At 43.1% G+C, this 22,005-nt stretch overlaps 1 pseudogene across 1 annotated transcript in view; it reads right to left on the bottom strand.

The window, feature by feature from the left end:
• The window catches only part of LOC146672651 (kinesin-like protein KIF1C), a 28,440-nt pseudogene extending 6,436 nt beyond the window's left edge, over positions 1 to 22,004 (bottom strand). Inside the window, exons 1-19 of the transcript XR_014908416.1 lie at positions 21,969 to 22,004; positions 21,569 to 21,671; positions 9,086 to 9,211; positions 8,030 to 8,106; positions 7,837 to 7,915; positions 7,374 to 7,474; positions 7,201 to 7,266; positions 6,956 to 7,134; positions 6,483 to 6,603; positions 6,320 to 6,392; positions 6,150 to 6,220; positions 5,965 to 6,043; positions 3,979 to 4,057; positions 3,700 to 3,848; positions 2,786 to 2,902; positions 2,526 to 2,653; positions 2,077 to 2,156; positions 1,427 to 1,502; positions 364 to 443 (exon numbers count right to left, since the gene is read on the bottom strand). The product of XR_014908416.1 is annotated as a kinesin-like protein KIF1C (transcript). The remainder of the gene's footprint in view (positions 1 to 363; positions 444 to 1,426; positions 1,503 to 2,076; positions 2,157 to 2,525; positions 2,654 to 2,785; positions 2,903 to 3,699; positions 3,849 to 3,978; positions 4,058 to 5,964; positions 6,044 to 6,149; positions 6,221 to 6,319; positions 6,393 to 6,482; positions 6,604 to 6,955; positions 7,135 to 7,200; positions 7,267 to 7,373; positions 7,475 to 7,836; positions 7,916 to 8,029; positions 8,107 to 9,085; positions 9,212 to 21,568; positions 21,672 to 21,968) is intronic.
• Position 22,005: the final 1 nt, after the last annotated feature.

The following is a 22,005-nucleotide window of genomic DNA, read 5'->3' as shown; positions in this document are numbered from 1 at the left end:
GCGAGTGTCGTGTCTGATAAGATACGTAATGAAACTCATTGTTCTCCACGATGACTCTGTGGATCATTATCGGTGTGGTAACCTCTGCACGAGCAGATTTCTGCATGCACTACATGTAAACAGTGTCATTACTTTTTCTACTAATGAAGTAAAGCAGCTAAACTAGTGATGGACTTGTGTCTGTGTGTAATTTGTTGCTTTCACATGGAGATGAGCTGAGGCGTCTCTGACGTTTGGTCTCTGCACAGGATGGCTAAAACGTTTCACACTTTAGACTCAATTTATCAGATTTTCTGAGCAAAGACCAACAAAATGATCAAATAACTGATGAACTAAATGACCGATGATGAAATCACTGCTGACCTGGTCACTCCCTCCTTGATGTAATAGAGGAGGCACTCGGACATCAGAGGGTCTTCATTCAGGTTGACCAGGTGAGGCGTCTGTAACACACACAGACATTACATTAACTTTAGTTTTACATGATGGGGTCATGTAAAACACGATTGGATGCTGTTAACTTTTAACTAGTACTAAACATGTGACTGGAGCCAGGACTGCATTCAGTCAGATCCTTTTATAAGCACTTTTATAAACAGCATCATTTACCAAAGTGAACAACACACCATGAATGAAGACAACACTACTAAAGTGAATGTTGACACTGAGTCGAAGTTCACCTGAAGTCATTAAAGGTTGTCAGATGTCGTCTTTATGAGGGAAAGAGTTAAAGATGTTCGGTGTTGGTGAGGTGGTGGTACGGAGAGAAAAGCTGCTGCACGATTTATCGTCTCTGAGTTTTAATCTGGATTTCAAACATCTGCTCAGCAGACTGCAGCGATTTTACTGCAAAGACCAGAGAGACTTAAAATCAAACAGTGACATCATCACTTCTAAAGCTGAGTGCGCGTCGACACAGGTGCTTATGAGCAGCAGACACTCGGCTCTGACTGGACGAACACTCCCAGGCATGAAGTAAATTACATCTGGCTCTGTATTTAGATTATGTAATCATCTTATATTTTATATATTTGTAATTTATATTTTATTGTGATTTTACTGGAAAGCACTTTGGTGTACTTCGGTCTTAAAAATGTGCTATATGATTGATTGATTGTAAAATCAATTTATCGGCTGTTCTAACAAAACACACCAACTCAAAGAGTAGCTTTAACCTGACATAAAGGTGAATCCAAAAATTAAATACACTGTTTTAAAATACCAGCAGGAGTTACAGCTCCTAACAAATACCTGCATATCGTGTGTCAGCAGCCAGGGATCACACAATCCTAAAGTTAAAGTATTACTAAACCAGTCCCACAGACTGTCAGAGCTTACATAATAACATTTTCTGCAAAGATGTCTGCAGACACAGAACAGACTGACAACAGTATATATAGAGAGAAAGGGTTAAATATACACTCACTCCTTTAGGAGAGAAGACGCCCAGCGTTCCTCCATCTTCCTTTATGGACACGCCCATCTCTGCCAGCAGGGGCTCTCTGAGGGAGCGAGCGAGAGACAGAGACATCAATCATCATCCATTTTTTTTCTCCCTCTGTGTTCGTGTTTCCAAATGTTTTCATCTGTGAGTTAGTGAACAAACACACTCAGCTTTTCCACCTGTGCTGTAAACACTACAGTTCCCATGAGCCTCGTCTGCCACAGTGGATAAAGGGTCGTTAAACCTTTTTTTGCCTTCATGAACAGTGGGAAATGCCAAAAGATGTGTCACTCTGCTGACACAAAACTTCGCATGGTAGCTGTTGCCGGGTCACAGACATGAGTTGTTGTTTTTTATCAGTGTCAGTGCAGAAGCGCCAAGATTTCAAGCTAATACAGAGGACGATCCAGCAGCTTGAAAAGATGAGACTTTTTCCACTTCTACACCTGCCCTGAGGTTTTGTCTGAGTGGCTCAGGAGAAAAAGAGCTGCCCTCAGCAGCGGTATAAATGCTGATGTTCATGATATCGTCGTTACGTTTAAGAAAGTAACAGGTGACACCAAAACATGTTCACTATATTAACTACGGACAGAGGCAAACATGTAAAAAGCTCAGATTCAAATAAAACTAACCTCTCCAAACGAATAGATTCTGTTTTTCTCAGTTTCTCCTCCCACGTCTCGTTCAGCTCAGCGATGATTTTCTCTGTTTCCTACATGCAAAAACACACACATGTATTGTAAACATATACCAATAAAACTTCTTCATTCTCATTCAAAGAAGGTGAAATAGTGCTCAGCAACTCCTGTTTGCAGTGTAATCACAGATGTACAGAAAACTTTTGCTGAATTTCTCTTAAACTGAGAAAAACTAAAAATATGAGGATTCCCAGACACGTTCTGAAGTTTTAAGTCTGTTTTTTCTCATTCTTTTCAATCGATTTCCAGAAAACTATCAAAGAAGTAATAGATTTCTCTGACAGTGGAAGTCACACTGGATCTAAGAGTATATGTTTCTCAAATTTAGATATGATGGAATTATGACCCGGAAAAGTGCGAGGTGATAAAACGTCTCGCCCTACCATCAGTCTCTCAGCTGCTTCCTCTTTGCTGATGTTCTCTGTGGACTCTCCCTCCACCCTTTCCTCTCCATCCTCAATCAGCTGATCACGGTCAGCAGGCGTGTCACCTTCAGATACCGGCTCAGCGCCTGCACAGGAAATAAAACATTTAATTATGAAAACATGATGAACCACTTCTGTATTTTTTAAATTTAAACTAGTAAAGACAAAGGCACAGTCTTTTTGGATTCCCAATAATCCACATAAACATATAGAGTGACCTGGAGGGGCGGAGCCATTCTCAGGCGTGATCCCATTGGATGTGAGAGCCAGCTGGAGAGGGGAGGGGGACGCACCTGCGACACCACCGGGGCCGTTGATGTTGTTGTTGTTGTTGACTTTAAGAGACACAGAAAGAGAGCAGAGAAGAAGAAGTGAAGAGGAGGAGATTTAATTTCTAACATGCTGGAATCTCAGCAATCCTGGTTATGTAACGACAGCTTGTAAATATCTTCTCACACACACACAGTTGCTGTTGTCTGTAAATAACCGTCTCTACAGCATACTGCACATAGACGTGCTGTTCATACCAGGTCCAAATGAAAGAACAACAGCATGTGATGTGTACAGTTTATTAGGCCGTAAACAGACTGCATTCCATGTTTATATGAAGCACAGTCTGAGTATCACATCCACAGCGTTTGCGTGTTTAGCAATGCATAAGGTTCACAATAGAAATGAACTCTGCTGTCTGAGAGGAGCTTCTCTGCTTCTCCAGCTTTTTATGAGCAGTGTTGATGCGCAGCACATTTCTAAGCTTTTTCTTATAAATAATCATGATGGATTCACAGCATCGCAGACACCAGATATTTAAATGCTTCAGAAAAGAATCAATGTGCATGTGACACTTAGGAACGGGACTTTTTCATACCAAGAAATCAAAACCACACAGCAGCAAGTTAATGATTAACCTCATGTTGTGGATGTATTTAGAGTATTTAGAAATACTTCAGTCAGAGCATCATCTCATTAATGGTTTTTTCATTTTTGTTTTGACGTTAAACTTTATTGTAAGACCTGCAAGAACAGACGCACTGATCCTGTTTTTGAAGCTGAAAGAATCTGAAAGAGAATTTGAACCCGAACGTCAGACTGAACAAGCAGATAAGGTTCATTATTCTGTATGTGTGCATACCAGCATTGTCCAGCAGCTCCTGCAGGCCCTGAGAGAACAGCAGGTTTCTCAGTCGCTCCACTTCGGCCTTCAGCTCTCTGATCAGTTTGGCATTTGGATCTTCATTGATCACAGCGTTACAGCGAATCTGTTTGGCACGGTCAGCATATCTGGAACCGAACCGGACCGAATTAGATTATATTAATCTGACTATGCCAGCTTAGCAACATACCCGCTGCCTGAAAACACATTAACTGATCCATAAAAAGCCTCATAGACAGATTACACCAAGTAACTGACCTCAGAGTGCTCAGTGTTTCTTCGTAGTTGATGTCAGCAGGACTTAGCGCAGCAATCATTGCTGTGCGAGAGTTTCCTCCTGAAAGAAGCACACATCAAACCTTTAAGGTACTTAACTTTGCCTGATATTAACTCTGCAACTCTATACATGTCTGTGGGGTTAAAGTGTACTATTAGTCCTGACAGGTTAAAGTGTACTATTGGTCCTGACAGGTTAAGGTGTAGTTTTAGTCCTGACAGGTTAAAGTGTAGTTTTAGTCCTGACAGGTTAAAGTGTACTATTGGTCCTGACAGGTTAAGGTGTAGTTTTAGTCCTGACAGGTTAAAGTGTAGTTTTAGTCCTGACAGGTTAAAGTGTACTATTGGTCCTGACAGGTTAAAGTGTAGTTTTAGTCCTGACAGGTTAAAGTGTACTATTAGTCCTGACAGGTTAAAGTGTACTATTGGTCCTGACAGGTTAAAGTGTACTATTAGTCCTGACAGGTTAAAGTGTACTATTGGTCCTGACAGGTTAAAGTGTAGTTTTAGTTCTGACAGGTTAAAGTGTACTATTGGTCCTGACAGGTTAAAGTGTAGTTTTAGTTCTGACAGGTTAAAGTGTAGTTTTAGTCCTGACAGGTTAAAGTGTACTATTGGTCCTGACAGGTTAAGGTGTAGTTTTAGTTCTGACAGGTTAAAGTGTACTATTGGTCCTGACAGGTTAAAGTGTAGTTTTAGTTCTGACAGGTTAAAGTGTACTATTAGTCCTGACAGGTTAAAGTGTAGTTTTAGTTCTGACAGGTTAAAGTGTAGTTTTAGTCCTGACAGGTTAAAGTGTACTATTGGTCCTGACAGGTTAAAGTGTAGTTTTAGTTCTGACAGGTTAAAGTGTACTATTGGTCCTGACAGGTTAAAGTGTAGTTTTAGTTCTGACAGGTGTACTATTAGTCCTGACAGGTTAAAGTGTAGTTTTAGTTCTGACAGGTTAAAGTGTAGTTTTAGTCCTGACAGGTTAAAGTGTACTATTAGTCCTGACAGGTTAAAGTGTAGTTTTAGTCCTGACAGGTTAAAGTGTACTATTGGTCCTGACAGGTTAAAGTGTAGTTTTAGTCCTGACAGGTTAAAGTGTAGTTTTAGTCCTGACAGGTTAAAGTGTACTATTGGTCCTGACAGGTTAAAGTGTAGTTTTAGTTCTGACAGGTTAAAGTGTAGTTTTAGTCCTGACAGGTTAAAGTGTACTATTGGTCCTGACAGGTTAAAGTGTAGTTTTAGTTCTGACAGGTTAAAGTGTAGTTTTAGTCCTGACAGGTTAAAGTGTACTATTGGTCCTGACAGGTTAAAGTGTACTATTAGTCCTGACAGGTTAAAGTGTACTATTGGTCCTGACAGGTTAAAGTGTAGTTTTAGTCCTGACAGGTTAAAGTGTACTATTGGTCCTGACAGGTTAAAGTGTAGTTTTAGTTCTGACAGGTTAAAGTGTAGTTTTAGTCCTGACAGGTTAAAGTGTACTATTAGTCCTGACAGGTTAAAGTGTAGTTTTAGTCCTGACAGGTTAAAGTGTACTATTGGTCCTGACAGGTTAAAGTGTAGTTTTAGTCCTGACAGGTTAAAGTGTACTATTGGTCCTGACAGGTTAAAGTGTAGTTTTAGTTCTGACAGGTTAAAGTGTAGTTTTAGTCCTGACAGGTTAAAGTGTAGTTTTAGTTCTGACAGGTTAAAGTGTAGTTTTAGTCCTGACAGGTTAAAGTGTACTATTGGTCCTGACAGGTTAAAGTGTAGTTTTAGTTCTGACAGGTTAAGGTGTACTATTAGTCCTGACAGTTTAAGGTGTATTGTAAGTGCAGACACAACAAGTCTTGTTAATTGTTTGATCAAAGAAACATGCTGTTAGTCCTAGTATTGACGTTATTATTAATAGCTGTTAGCCTTTAATGACTCCTTGTACTGTTTATTTATGCTCAATCTGACATTGTGAATACTCCTTTAACCTACCAATGCTCTACTTACCCAGGTTCTCCTTCAGTAGCCAGGTGAGAACAGAGTCTCTGTAGGGAATAAAATCACTTTTCCTCTTTTTACTGCTCTGCTGCAGATCAGAGACAGGAAGCAGTCAGTTTTCCCATGTACCAGAACCATCTCCCACATTGCACATGACTGTATTTGACTTGTAAATATGAAGAGTGTAGAATTACCATTTCAGCCAAAGCTGAAATCACTTTTCCTAATGTGGTCAGAGATTTGTTGATGTTTGCTCCTTCCTGCATGCAAACATACAATGAATACATGATGAATGTGGCAGTGGATGCATGACAATGAGCAGCACATGAGTAGATACATAATCTGATTGCGCCACATTATCTCTGACGTGTGCCCTTTGCCCCAGAGGAGTCTGATTGTTCACTTCCAGCCAGGTCGACCAGACTGATCTTACTGACCTGAAGAGAAAAGTGCGAGAATCAAAATAAAAACCTGACATTTGGGGAGAAAAAAAAGTCCTTTGGGACAAAACAGAGAAGCAGACACACTTTCTGGTTTCTGCTTTTGTCCAGGCTGGTCATCTGATCTCGTCGTTTTTGGGTGAAGACGATGGTGAAGACAGCGTGGGACCTGGACGACGTCTCATTCATGTTTGTAGCTGCGACCGTCCTGCAATCAGAAATAAACTTGATTAGTTTAATGTTACTGCAATTCATTCTTTACAATAATACAGATGTTACACATTTATAGCACAAGTGTAGAATAAGTAACATTGGCTAATGGGCGATTAATGAACTGATTGGGTATCAATCTGATCATGGCTCAAAAGATAGACAAGTCCATCTACTGTGCCGATCTACATAATTCTGCTGTATTATATGATGGATTGGTTACCAGTAGAATAAGATTTATGTTTTTCAAAAATTTAGATCATTTGCCTTCCAAACTTCCTCAGACAGCTGCAGCCTTTTACACTTTGTTTTAAACTTCAACCTCTGAAATTATCCGGAAGAAAACTGACCGAGCTTTGTTGCCGGCGTCCATCAGGTCCCGGATGTCCGTGAATCCAGTCACAGCCAGTTTGGACAGATCCTCCACGTAGGGCCCCAGGATGGGATGCTCCCGGACCCGCAGCGTGCCCTGGGATTTTGGGTTCAACAGGTCCCGAACCCGCTCACAGTAGATCTCCATGTAGGACACCTGTGATGGATGTTTAATCGGGTAAATCAGTTTAAATAAAACTGATCAGGTTAGATGAGGGCTCACCTCTACGGAGTAGGTCAGGTCAGGATCTGTGTTTTCTCCTGTTCTCTGAAACAAGTCCTCACATAGCTGAACACACAGACAGACAGACATTTATATAATTCTTCATCAGTTATGCCTTTGAATCAGTAAACATTAATGCAACAGCAGTAATGACGTGACATGACTGCGTTTACCTGTGGTATGATCCCTTCCTGTCCAGGCTCCTGTTTGCCCATCATAGTGTAGCTCTTTCCTGCACCCGTCTGTCCATACGCAAAAATACACACATTGTATCCTGGAAAACAACAACAACAACAATATTACAAGTTATTCTAAAATTATAAATAAAGTCCTCTTTAGCTTATTCCTGTATTAGACATTAAGACTATCAGCCTGCCTATGTAGAATATAATTGTGCTGTCATGATCAGCATCATCATCACCATCAACAGTCTCATTTTACACATCAGTATCACTATAGTAACAAGTATCAGCATTGTTACCGGTCACCATTAGTCTCATTAGCTACATAGTCGGAGTTGGACTATGGAGGACCGATACTGCCAAATTTAATTAGAGTTAAAAAAAATTTAAAATTGTATTTTAGCAGACAGAGGTCGGGCTATTCTTTGACATCTGAGAGGACGTTCAGACTCACCTTCGAAGGCGTGCAGCAGCATCTCCTCTCCGATGTCCTTATACACCTGTGTCTGAGAGGTGAAGCCGGGGTCATCGGGCTGCAGGGACACAAACACATGGCACTGTTATCACTGATTCTGGGTTATAATATTGATGTTTTCTGTGTGTGTGTGTGTGAGAGTGAGAGAGAGAGAGAGAGAGAGTGTTTTCACCGTTGTGTGTGACCAGTAGGAGTAGTCAAAGGTGAAGTTCTTGGCTCCATCTTTGGGCTGTTTGGGATTGGAGATGCCTGGAAAAAATCATAAAGAAACAACCTTCAGTGCATGACCAGAAGTGTGTGGACACACTCCAGTTTTATTTCTTTTCTCCTCACTTTCAAATATGGAGGCAACAAAATGTGACTGTTGAAGTGGGGACATCTGCATGTGACCACTCCCAGCATTCACAGCATATATGACGGGCTCTGCATATAAATATTAGTCAGATGGACACACAGCTGCCAATAACAGCCCTGCTGCAGTGAAGTCTATTAATAACCAGGCTGTGTGTGCCTGTCAGTTTATGCAGCAGTAGGATCAGACGTCACATGACAGCTCAGGAGGACGTTGGGATCGCTGAAGCCATAAAAACCCCTAACCCGCACAGGGACAGGAGAGTGTTAGCATTCTTTATTAATTAAAATCAATAGTGACTGTTAGCCTAAAGCTAAATGCTGTTACAGTCCAGGGACTGTTATATTCTTCAGCCACATTAAAGTGATGCCACAGCTGCTTTCATGGCTAACTCTGCGACGAGCAGGTTCACAGCGTTTAAGCTGAAGGTCAGTTTTAACTTTATTAATGCTCGTGACAGAGGATTAACCTCCAAAACACCAACATGGCCGCTGCCACAATGCTACACCTGAGGCTTTAATATGCATAGAGGCTATATCCATGTTATACCCACAGTTTATGATTTAAGGTCACAATAAAAATCCTCCTTACATCATAATGAGATGGTGATCATAAAACTCTGTCAACAACAACCTGTTCTCTTAGCCAGTGGTGTGTCCTCATTATGCCGTGTCTTATTATGAGGACAGTGACCGGCCTCTCATTATCTAAAAACCTTTGTAATCTGTTTCCATGGTTTCTCATTTATTTGTTCTCCTTTCTTTATCTTTGTCAGGACATCTGAATGTTTCAGATCCTGTGAGGACATCTTCAGGTTAGTGTCTCAGTAAGGGGCCCCATAAAGCCTAAAGGACAGAACATGTGTGTTGTTCTCACAGGTGGTGTTTCCCTGCATCTGGATCACACACTTGGCGTTGCGTCCGATCTCTCTGGAGTTGAATGGGCGGACTCGCACCGCCACCTTCACTGATGTACCCGCCATTTTTCAGCTCCGCCCACCACCTGAGCACAGCTAATGAGAAAGCACGGTTAAAAAAAGCAGTCATAAACATACAGAAAAAAATCCAAATCACACAGCACACAGAGGGTTTCTTCACTACTTTGGTCAATTTTAGTGTCTTTCTGTTGATCCTTTAGTCGTGTTTTTTTAATATCCATTTTTCCCTGTGCTTCCAGGCTGCTCAGACCACTTTTCCTCCTCTTTCCCAGCACTCCTCCCTTCATTTTACGAGCCGGGTTTTTCTCATTCCCGCTCTTTTCTTTCTCTCCTCCTCTTTTTCCAGTCCTCAGTTTTCCATCCCCCTATCATCCTTTTTTCCTTCACACATTTTCCTTTCCTCTTCTTCTCTCCTCTGTCCTCTTCCATAGTCTTCCTATAATCCTCAACTCTTATTTTTCCCCTCATCCTTAAGTTTTCCTCGACTCTCTAAACTGCCTTCTCCTTTCTTTCTTCATTTTTCCATCTTACCGTTTCTGCCTTTCGTTCTTATCCTCTCCCATTCATCTCATCTTTCCTTTTCTTCCTCCTCTTCTTGTTAATGCTTTTTCTTACTTCCTCTATTCATCTTTCTGCTTTCCTCCTCTTCCCTTTCTCATCATCTACATTTCTTATGCTTTTGTTTCCCAGCTTCTCTCGTGCTTTTATTCTCCTTTCTTACCTCCAACTCATCTGAAGCATTCAAACAATGTTTCCTCCTCTCTCCCCCTTTCATTAGCGTCTCCTGAGTTCCTCCCTTCATTCTTTCCTCCCTCTTGACATTCCCGTTCTTCCTCGTCTCAACGAGGCTCTTTTTCACCCCAGTTTCCCTACTTTTTTCCCTTTTATTGTTCCTCTCGTTCCCAAACCTTTCTCTCTTTGTGTGTCAGTCTATGCCGATCGCCCTCGCCTCGGGCCCATCTACACTCCAGTCGGTTCTCATGGGAAGGAACCTCGTCAGATACTGTTGCAGTCAGCGAGTGTGTGTGTGTGAGGTCTGTTAAACAGTGAGCAGGTTATTGATCTGACAGTCAATCATCTATCAGAGTGGGATGATCATCGGCCTGCTTGCGATCAGCTCAGTGGTGTTGATGTGTTAGCATGTCAGAATCAGAATCAGAATCAGAAAGGGTTTATTGCCAAATGTTGAGCAGGTTTACAACATTAGGAAATTGCTGCGGTGCTTCAGTGCAAACATACTGTCATAGAAAATAAAAATAAGAATAAGAATTAAAAGTGCTAAGTAGATAGATATATACATGATATATACATGAGTGCAGGTGGTGATCAGTGCCAAACATGGAATGATGCAGTGAACACAGCGTAGGGTCATGTGTTAGTGGCGGGGACAGTCATATGGTTATTGTTCATGTGTCCAACAGCAGAGGGGAAGAAACTGTTCTTATGGCGAGAGGTTCTGGTGCGAATGGACCGGAGCCTCCTGCCTGAGGGGAGCAGGTCAAACAGACTGTGTCCAGGGTGAGAAGGGTCAGCTGAGATCCGAGCTGCACGCCGCAATGTCCTGGAGGTGTACAGGTCCTGCAGAGATGGGAGTCTGCAGCCAGTCACCTTCTCAGCAGAGCGCACAACACGCTGCAGTCTCTGTTTGTCCCTGATAGTGGCTCCAGCGTACCACACGGTGATGGAGGAGGTGAGGATGGACGCGATGATTGCAGTGTAGAACTGCATCATCGTCCGTGTTGGCAGGTTGAATTTCTTCAGCTGCCTCAGGAAGTACATCCTCTGCTGGACTTTCTTAATGACGGAGGTGATGGTGGGCTCCCACTTCAGGTCCTGGGTGATGGTGGTACCCAGGAAGCGGAATGAGTCCTCAGAGGTGATGGGGGTGTCAGTCAGGATGATGGGGGGGAGTGGGGCTGTGTGCTTCCTGAAGTCCACAATAATCTCCACTGTCTTCTGGGCATTCAGCACCAGGTTGTTGTGGCTGCACCAGGACACCAGACGTTCAACCTCCCTCCTGTAGGCAGACTCATCCCCGTCCGAGATGAGTCCAATAACGGTGGTGTCATCTGCAAACTTGATTAGCTTGACAGACTGGTGGGTGGAGGTGCAGCAGTTGGTGTACAGGGAGAAGAGCAGAGGAGAAAGAACACAGCCCTGAGGGGAGCCGGTGCTGATGGTCCGGGAGTCCGAGACATTCTTTCCCAGCCTCACGTGCTGCTTCCTGTCCGACAGGAAGTCAGTGATCCACCGGCAGATGGGATCAGGCATCATGTGTGTGCGGCTGCTCCATAATTTCGTCCTCGGCGGTCTGTAATCATCACATGACTGACATTCCAACAAAAGCTCACTAAGCGGTGGCTCGGGGAAGTCCTGAGTACTCCGTTTCCATCACTTCACTGTTTTATAGATAAAATGATCTGACGTGGATGAAAAGTATGCGATCCTCTGGTGGAGTCGTCGTCTCGCTCTGATTAACCACAGAAACGCGACAGGACTACACCGTGATGCTACAGCGTGGGCATCTCGCAAAAAACGACCTTGGATTCAGGTCAGAGTTCACACGAATCCACAGCGAGCACAGAGTTTGTTCTGAGGTTTAAGGAGAGTGTTAAAAGAAAAATGTTCGGTTTCTCTGAGTAAATGTTTTCTATAGTGCTTTCCAATCCAGCTAAGGATCTTGTAGTAACAAAGAACCTCGAGTGCTTATATGTAGTTGAAAAGCGCTCTATATAAACATCAGTCCATTTATTCCCCGTTTGGAGATTCTTGTGTGTAAACAAATCCCTGATTTTACTGAACAATTTATTCAAATAAAAAAACTAAACCACCTGCAGAGGCACACATAACTACAACTGAGTACAATCCTGACCTTATTAGTTAGTAAACCAAGCTGTGTTTGTATCTTCTTCCCTTTTTAATTCAATAAAATAATAAAACGTAACAATACGGCCTCTTTTACAGGTTTAAAAACCACAATTAATCCGCCACTAAAACTAGTCCCTGATTAATGCACCTTTCCCCTGCTCGTGCGTAAACTGCTCAACGTTAAATAATAAAACTATAAGACAGACATTAATGATAGTAAGATTCTGTGGGAGTGTGAATGTGTAGCGCAGGAAGAATCAGATGATAGATTAGCTTCCTGTAAGGTCTTTGTGACGTCCTGTCTCAGACCAGATTGGTTTGTTTCCTCTGTGATTGAGCTGGACAACAAGAAGAGAGACAGACATCACTATGGGACGCTCATGCAAAGAGAAACAAATGACGATGACAAATGATCTTGGGGGTGGGCACAATCACGGAGTCCAAGTTACCATCAGGGTGTACACCTCACCCCTGGCGTCGTTGCCCACCTCTCAATGTTAAATACACGTAGACATTGAGGGCTAGCAGGAGGGACTATGCACTTACCTGCTGCTCTCTGGCAGGTAGCTCCATGCCCTCCTGGGTTTTAATTGCACCTTAGAACACACATGCATCAACACTACAATGAGCGGGTGGAGGGAGGTTTGGAGTCTTCTCCCACCCCCGTTCTCTGCGGCCTACTGGAGCGGGGGGGCTAGGAGGAGTTGGCCGTCCGACTGCGGTCTGGGGTGTGGGGCCTCCCTGCTGCTGCGGAGTCGGGGTGGTCTGCCTCTCCCCACCGCAGGGAAAAGGGTAACACCACCTGGGTCTGGGTGCAGTTCCCCCCTCCAGGGGCAAGGGTACCTAGACCCGGTTCGTAGAATACGCTTGGGGAGTGTGATCGTGTATACAACGTCTCTTTATGTCTGTCTCCACGTTGGTTGAGTGTGGAGTAAGTGCATATGAGAGCATGAGGGTGGGAATGGATGTTTGTGTCTGTGTGTGCCTGTATGTCTGTGTCTATATGTCAGGTTGGGTATCAGGCGCCACCTCTCTGGGGACATCTCAGGCCCTCCAAGGTTTGGAGGCCTATCTCCCCCCACCACCACTTCCCCTGCCAGTGGCGGACTCCCTCAGGTGTCGGTGCGTTGGTGGTTCTTTGTGTCTGGGGATGGGCGTCCAGGTACACACCGGCTCACTCCTTGGCGGCCGCTTATCGGGGCCTGGAGCCTGGGGCTCGCTCAGGCCACTTCGGAGGTGGGGTGCCCCCGGCCTCTCGGCCTGGGGCTCGGTCACTCAGGCACAGCTGGGGGCCGGCGGAGCTGACGGGCGCGTCACTGCAACTCCCCCTGGCTTCTGCTCCGCGGCTGCTGGGTGAACCCTCATCTGGGACTCTCCTCAGCTCTTGCTGGGACAGTGGCGCGGCTGCCCCTCTGTTGGTCTTCCTTGGTCTCTTGTGTTCTGGGGGCCTCTGGATGTCTGGAGTTTTGATCTCCTCCATACCTGCTTCATACCCTGGAGGACGGGGCTGTGGCCCCCCCACACTCCCTAGCAGATCGTTACATGGAGAAACCTTTGGAATACAAGCGCGCTGATCCACACAGGTATGCACACGGGTGTTCACTGCTCGTAGACTTAAATTACACCTTTCTTGGCTGCTACTTGGAAGCACATCTGTCCTGCGTGCTGCACAACAACATTGAATATTTAGTATTTACTGCTGTTTACACTTAGCTAGATTAATGCGATGGTGTTGTGTTTAGTATGTTACTTTGTTTTTTTTGTTTTTTTGCTTGTTTTCTATTCTTCTCTCAACAGGTGATCCAGGAGATTTTTTTTTCTCCCCCCCTTTCTCACTGTCCCTCTCCCCTTCTGTTTTTCCTTTCCTTCCTCTTTCTTTCCCCCTTTCCTATCCCTCACTGATGTCTGTCCCGTCTATAACATCTGAAAATAAAATATAATAAATAATAAAAACAAAGATCGACCAAATGGACCAATACGGCAATGCCACGATGATCCATTTGGCAAAGTAAATCCATTGGGTATCCTTGTTGGTCTTCAGACAACAATTCTGATGGCTAAAGAACCAAATGGGACAGGCAACAAAAAGAAAAAAAAGAAATACACCAGGTCATTATTTAAGCAAAGCGAAGCCAAACTGCTCCTGTGTGACAGATGAAGTCCACCTTTAAACAGCATTTAGATGCTGCTAATGAAACTCGATTAGTGGCAGCACTGGTCTGTGGGCTGGGGACACTGGTGCCACCAGTACAGCGCGCACTTTTCACAGCGCCACCATGTGGATCAAACTGTATTCTGGGTCAAACCTGATGTTTTATCGTTTACACTGAACAAAAATATAAACGCAACACTTTTGTTTTTGCTCCTGTTTTCCATGAGCTGAACTCAAAGATATGAAACATTTTCTACAAACACAAAAGACCCGACACTCGCAAGCAATGTTCCCTCTAAGCTGCGCGCGTGCACAATTGTGCACTGCTGGCACGGTCTCTGCACAGAAAATCTGCGTTGCGCACAAAAAAAAGAAAAAAAGAAAAATCACCTGAATTGAAATTAAAATGAAAACTTTAACAATTGTTCTGCAGTGTTAGTCAGTGACTGGCTGCTCCCGTATGGGATCAGAACGAGGCCACCTTATCCCATAGTCCAGCCAATCACGCGATTCACATTCGTATATACGCAGCTAATCAACGTGGTTGACAGGCTATGACAGCGTCCTTATGTGCCCACACCGGTGTTTTAGCAAAGCGGCTGATGTGGCGTGAAGCCACGTTAATGACAACGTGTACAACCATTGGAGATGTGAGCAGGACAGACGGAACAACTGACGGACAAAGTGTGGACTTTATACCAGTTTTTAAATTGTGTTGATCGGCCGTGTAAAACCAGAGTTATGATAAAATATCTGCAATGTTTGGTTTTCTTCCTGAATACTGTCGTTGTTTATATTTACTGCGGGAAGAAACGGTAAAAACGCCGTTTTATAAGGAAAACGCTCGAAAGCCTGTGAGCAAAAACAACACCAAAACAAACCCCCACCAGCCTTTCCTATTGGTGGAAAAATGTACCATGTCGACCAATCAAAAAATGATATGGCAACATGACATTTAGTTGTTTAGGAAGGGGGAAGTTTTAGGAGTGACGGTGTTTGAGATGTGATTGCCAAGTTTAGCACAAATCTTGTGTAGTCAGTGTGTAGTCAGTGTGTAGTCAGTGTGTAGTCAGTGTGTAGTTAGTGTGTAGTGTAGTCAATAGTTTTGTTGTGTGTGTCAGAACAATGGTTTACAGGTGTTACAGCAGTGATACATCTGCTGCTGTCAGGCCTGCAGGTATCAGGCTGTTGTTCGCCTTCATCTCATAGTGGACAGAAATTATTTTTTGGAGCGACACAAATAATTTGTGTGGCATCAGATTTGATGCAGAACAGCTGATTGTTCTGTAAATAGTTTGAAATGTTTGTTTAAAAACCACCTTGGCTGCATTTTTAGGTAAACAGCTGCAAAAAACTTTGTTTGCAAAACTCAGTTACTTTTTTGAAGAAGTAACTATATAATTAACTGCCCAACATTGGTCATTATTTACTGTATTTTGCAGACAGAGTTACAGACTCTCTCCCAGACCACAGACTCATAATACAAGTCAGAGCTTTATTTAAAGAAAGTTGTGTTTTCAAAATTGAAGTTCAAGTTATTTTTACTTCCATTAGTGTTAACATGCTGCACAGGTCATGAAGAAGATTGTTTTAATTTTCATTGTAAGTGGGCTAAAGCAGGTAATTAAAAGTAGTCTAACATAAATGTAAATGCTGTAATTTGATTATTTTAATAAACATGTAACTTGGGTGCTGGCGTGACCACAGTGCACACGTCTGCTGTTGCTCACAGTGGTCCAAGGGACGCTCAGGGAGTTTGTGTGTTCGCTCAGACACGTGAAACATTACAGGGAACATTGCTCGCAAACACTGTTCACAAATCTGTCTAAATGTGTGTTAGTGAGAACTTCTCGTTAGCTGAGATAATCCATCCCACCTCACAGGTGTGGCATGTCAAGGTGCTGATTAGACAGCATGAATATTGCACAGGTGTGTCTGAGACTGCCCACAATAAAAGGCCACTCTGAAATATGCCGTACATGTGTAGCACAATGACACACATGTCGCAAAACCAGTCAGGATCCGGTTCAGCTCATGGAAACAAAAGTGTTGTGTTTATATTTGTGTTCAGTGCAACAAATACTGAGACGTGTAATAATGTCGTGTGTCGTTCATCTGAGGACGCTGCAAAGAACCAGATTATTTTTATTATCCTGTTTGTCTGTTATGTGAACCTTTAGAGCAGGGGTGCTCACACTTTTTCCGCATGTGAGCTACTTATAAAATGACCAAGTCAAAATGATCTACCCACTACAAAAATCCAAAACATATACTTATTTATAAATATATTGAGGATTCTTTATATCTACAATGTATATACATGCATAACCGCAATATCCAATATTTCACAACACAATTAACTATGTAAATTTTTTGTCATTACCTGAGTTTACTCTGATGACTTGCACTGAATTGAATCAGCCAGGGATGCATAGTCCGGACAGTAGCTGCTGACGGCCAGGTTTAAGAGAAAAAACCGAGAGCTAAAAATTGGAGTTAACTCGCTGACTAGCTTGTCAGTTTTACTACACTTCGCGCCGCTGTTTGCGCATGCACAGCGACCTAAGCGTCAGAAAAAATCTGATGTCATCTGACTGGCTTCCCTGTATCAATCAAGTGACGGGATGGATGATAGGCTGGCATCTATTTTTTTAATGCCATGCGATCTACCAATACTACCTTTGCGATCGACTGGTCGATCGCGATCGACGTATTGAGCACCCCTGCTTTAGAGGATGTACCTTATAATGAGTGTGTTTATCGCACTATGTTAAATGTAACTGTGAGCGACACGAGGCTTACTGCTCATGGTTACCTCATCAGTGGTGAAGTCAGCCAGCTTGATGCAAGAAACAGGAAGAAGAAAAGGATGAAAGAGCAACACACAGATGAAAAACAAAAACAGACTTTCTAACCGACAGAGCTGAAATCTGAACATGTCACCAGCTGCAGGAGGCAACGCTCTGAACCACGTCGTTCCTCCTCCAGATGGAGCTTTCACTGTCTATAGTCTCTTGACATACAATGGTTGGATTCTCCTATGATACTGTATCAGCTGAGCCTCAAATTCTTATGATCTCGAGCTTCTTCAGTCTCAGTGAATCCTTAGTTGGCTCAGATGCATCATCTGGTGTTTGAGTGTAACAAGGTGGTTGTAACACAAAAGGAGTGTAAACAGGTGAGTGTGGTTTGTAGTGTAAACTAAAGCAGCGTGTCTAACCAACCACATCTCCATCGCTCCACAGCTGCTGAGGGAGCTACAGCCCTCATTCAGCCTTTCACAGACATACGGCAATGAACTGTATGAACAATAAACTTTATTCATACACACAAATCCCTTTAAGGTTGTGTCAGCGAGGGCAAACGTGCCACATCAAATACATGGAGCTACAAGCTGTGGTGACCCACTGTCAGTAAGGGAGCTTTATTACACACACACAGCATCACAACAACAGTTACCTCAAGCTGCTTCTATGTTATAAGGCAAAGACCCTGCAGTTACACAGGAAACATTAGGTGACCGTCTGTGAGCGACAGTGGGAACCAAAGCCTCTAACATCCATCGATAGATGAGGGGCAGACGGACTGAATGCAGAGAGGTCTACTAACACATGTTGAGTGAAGAAGAAACACCCAGTGCATTATGGGGAACTTAGACCTATAACTTAGACCTGTGCGCCTTAGCATATGCTACTTCCGGCGCATAGCGCTTAGTTTCCGGTGTGATATTCGCTCCTTGTTCACGGTCGGGTTTTTCAACCAAATGGACGAATCAAGTGGCGATTTACATTTCTCGAGATGTCGAATGTATCTGTAGATGATGTTGATCGACTTGTCGATATTTTTCCCCCCGCGCCTCAGAGAGAGACAGGATTCAAATTTTATACTTCTCAGTATTTGTATACAGCGCTCCCTCGTTTATCGCGGGAGTTACGTTCTAAAAATAACCTGCGATTGGTGAAATCTGAAGTAGCCAACTTTATTTTTTACAATTATTATAGTTGTTTTAAGGTAAAACCCATCACTACACACTTTATACACTCAGACCGACATGAACATTTTCACACGTTTCTCTCCTGTTTAAGCTCTCAAAGCTCAAACCTTCGTAGACAAATAAGTCCAGTATTACAGAAACCAAAGATCAAACCGTGTTTTCAGGTCCAGCACATGAGAACAGAGCAGCTGAGAGATAATTCAACATCAACGAATCAATGAATCAGCGATTCTGTACTGCACAGGAGAGACGGCACGGAGGAGATCAACAATAGTCTGCAGCCAATCAGGACGCAGAACACAAAGCGCTGTGCGCATGCAAACTTGCACAAAAAAAATGTGCGAAACAGCGAGGCCGCGTTATAGCGAGGGACCGCTGTAATTTTGAAGGTACGTCACAACATACCCTTCGTAAATACTCATGCATAGAGACCCTTACCACGGTTTGTTGACATGCTGTGTAGGTGTTAGAGGTGGGAATCACCATACACCCCACGATACGATATTATCACAATACTTAACTCACGATACGATATTATTGCGATTTTTTTTTTTTAATATATTTTTGCAATATTCTGGGTATTGCAATACAATATTTTGTGATTTATCACATATTTTTTCTACTGCAGATTGTGTCCATAAAGGTAAACTTTATCATTATTCATTTTATCTAATAATAAAGTCTCACACTCAGTCTTTCTCTCATGTCAGTCAGTCTTATTGCTGACAAAGTGAACGGTTTGTATAACAGTCTAGTAACCAACTTAACTGAACGTAACTATCTGGTACAATTATAGCTTAAAACAAAATATAATTTTACATTAAATAAAAAAGTTTTAAATTTAAATAAAATAAAACATGTCTTAAATTAAAATAAGTAAACTGTCCTGTTTGTTGCTGCCCTAAAAAGAGCTCCAGAGCGTGGTTTGCCACTGTGCTTCTATTGAAAAACCCAGTTATGCGCCGCACTCTCCCCAAGACCCTGGCTACTGCAGGCAGGTTTAAGGCTCGTTGTGATGCCAGATTGAGCATATGGGCGAAACACTTCACATGCAGGTATCCCGCTAGCTGAGTGGCAATTGTCATATTAGAAGCATTGTCGGTGACAACCACCAGATTTTTGTCAGCAATCCCCCATTCCTGTGCTGCATTTTGCAGGAGATTTGCAATGTTCGCTCCGGTGTGACTTTCATGTAATGTTCGAGTTTGGAGAACGTAAGACAGCAGTTGCCAGTCCGCTGTGAGATAATGAGCTGTTGTAGTCGCATATGAATCCACAGCCCGCGAGGTCCATGCGTCGCAAGTTAATGCAACCCTTTCTGCTGTGCTCAAACTGTCCTCAACTTTACGCTTCACATCTATGTAGAGATTGGGTACGGCTGTGTCCGCGAAAAAACGTTGTGATGGTATCACATACCTGGGTTCCAGCGTCTTCATCATGTAAGAAAAGCCCTCGTTTTCCACAATGTTGTAAGGACGCAGGTCTTTGCAGATGAAGCACGTGATAGATTGTGTTATTTTCTTAGCTCGCTCTGAATTGGGAGATAGCTTTGCTAAGCTAAGAGTGTCCAGCGTTGGTTGATTTTTCAGTGGAGCTGATTCAGAGCTAGCTTTCCCGTCCGAGGTTAATGCTATATTTGGATGGTGCCGTGTAAGATGGGCCCTCATGTTCGTAGTATTCCCAGAGTACTTTATTTTCATACGACACACCTTGCAAATCCCGTGTGTCATATCCATCTCATTTGTTCCATCCTTGTTAAAAAATCCAAAGTACGTCCAGACGTTTGATTTAAACGCAGATGGCGCTTTCCTGATCTCTTTTTCTTCCTCCATCTTTGTTTGATCAATTTTCCCATGTGCTGACCTAACCTCTGCTGACCTCACTAGAGAAAAAGCTCAACCGCACCATCTGGTGGACTGGAAGTTTTTGGAACAAAATATCGATGTCTGCTGTCCCTGTATCGATACATTATTGGCAAACAAAATATCGCGATACTACGCAGTATCGATTTTTTCCCCCACCCCTAGTAGGTGTGTACTTGACTAGCAGGGAAACCTTTGACTGTTGTTCACCTGTAGTTTGAATGCTGAACATCTGCCTGTTTAAATCATAAGAACTGTCACTATACAGAGATGTGCTTCTGATTCTGTAATGCAGTTCTGCTTGTGTTGAGTGATGTAAACCACCAATCGATCTGCACGCTTCAAACGTCAAAACTGATCATTTGATTTTTTTTATGACACAGCAGTGGTGAGTGTTCCCACCTTCTGCTCTTTGTAACTTAACGCCATCTTTCTGTTCTCATATTTTGGACATGACTTTGGAGTCCATCTTTGCAGCAGCAATTGACCGCAAAGTAAAGCTACCGGAAATGTACAACCCTGCATCCGATCTTAAAACAGGAAGTTAGCATTTTCTCGTGCACAGGGTCTATTGCAGACTAATCAAGGTTGCTGATCCAACCCTAACTATGTGCTTTATCAAAGAGGAAAGTTTTGTCTGTCTCCTGAATCCAAACTGGAAGCTGGTTCCACAGAAGAGGGGCCTGAAAACTGAAGGCTCTCCCTCCCATTCTACTTTTAAATACTCTAGGAACAACAAGTAGGCCTGCAGAGCGAGAGCGAAGTGCTCTAATAGGGTGATATGGTACTACAAGGTCATTAAGATAAGATGGGGCCTGATTATTTAAGACCTTGTATGTGAGGAGCAGGATTTTGGATTCATGTTCCAGTTGATGCATCAGAGTCAATCTGGGATCCAGTGTGGAGCACATGGACACTTTTAAGGCTTAAAGAACAAACCGATGATTCGATTAGATACTCGGCTCCATCTCTGGAGTCACGGCCACCAAAGCTTTGTTTCTGCTAACACTGTAAACATATACAAATGCACATTAATAGTTGTTACTGCAGAAAGAGAAAAAAGAAGCGTCAAAGACAGGAAGGAGATCTGCTCCACTGTGGAGAGAGCTGCACAACTTTGTTCCTGCAGAATTGTCACACAGTCAAACTGATAATTCTTCATTTTTCATTGATAGTTAAACAGACTGGTTCTTATAGCTCTGAACGTGCTTCACAGCACAGCAGCAGCAATTGTGTGTTTCAGGAAGAAACAACGTTACAATAGAGCAGACTCTCCTGACACTGACAGAAAACACCGCGTCTTTACATCAGTGCTGACCACGTCCTTCCAGTTTCATCCACATGAAGTATATATAAATAAAACAGCGCTGACTTCATGTCTTGTTCTAGGACCGGGACACCGACCTATTCTTGATGCTGATATTGAATAAGTGTGGTGTGTGTGTGTGTACCTCTAAAGATGTCTCTATAGATGACAAATACATGACTGTATGCATGAAACTGACAGCAAGACGTGGGAAGGACACGGAGGCAGAGTGAGAGTTACCCTCTGAGCACTGATGAAGAGTCTGTGGATTATACTGCCAGCCAGGCCCTGGCCTGCTCCTGTCACTACCACCTCTGGTTCCTCCAGCAGGGAGCTCACAAACCTAGAGACAACACACAATGTGGAAAATGTTACAATATTCCCACAAAACAAAACACTTAAATAAGAACATGTAAAACCTGAAGACACCAAAACTATAAAATAAGACCACCAACATGAGCGAGAAAGAAACGTGTGAACTGACTGTGATCCTTCAGACGCCGTCTTTGTGAAACGTTAACAGATTCATCGTGACAACCTGTTACTGACTAACTATCTGTAGTGACGGTGAAGACGGTTACATGTTACCAACAGCACAAACAAAGCTGTCAGTGAGCGCAGCTCAAACTCTGCGACTCACTTCTTCAGTTCATCAGCAGCCTCTCCGCTGTCGTCCT

This window comes from Rhamphochromis longiceps, linkage group LG3 (assembly GCF_057381845.1).
Source record: "Rhamphochromis longiceps isolate RC_006_pf linkage group LG3, R_longiceps_female_GT1.1, whole genome shotgun sequence".
In the NCBI taxonomy this organism is placed as follows: domain Eukaryota; kingdom Metazoa; phylum Chordata; class Actinopteri; order Cichliformes; family Cichlidae; genus Rhamphochromis; species Rhamphochromis longiceps.
This window is presented reverse-complemented; position numbering and strand designations above follow the sequence as displayed.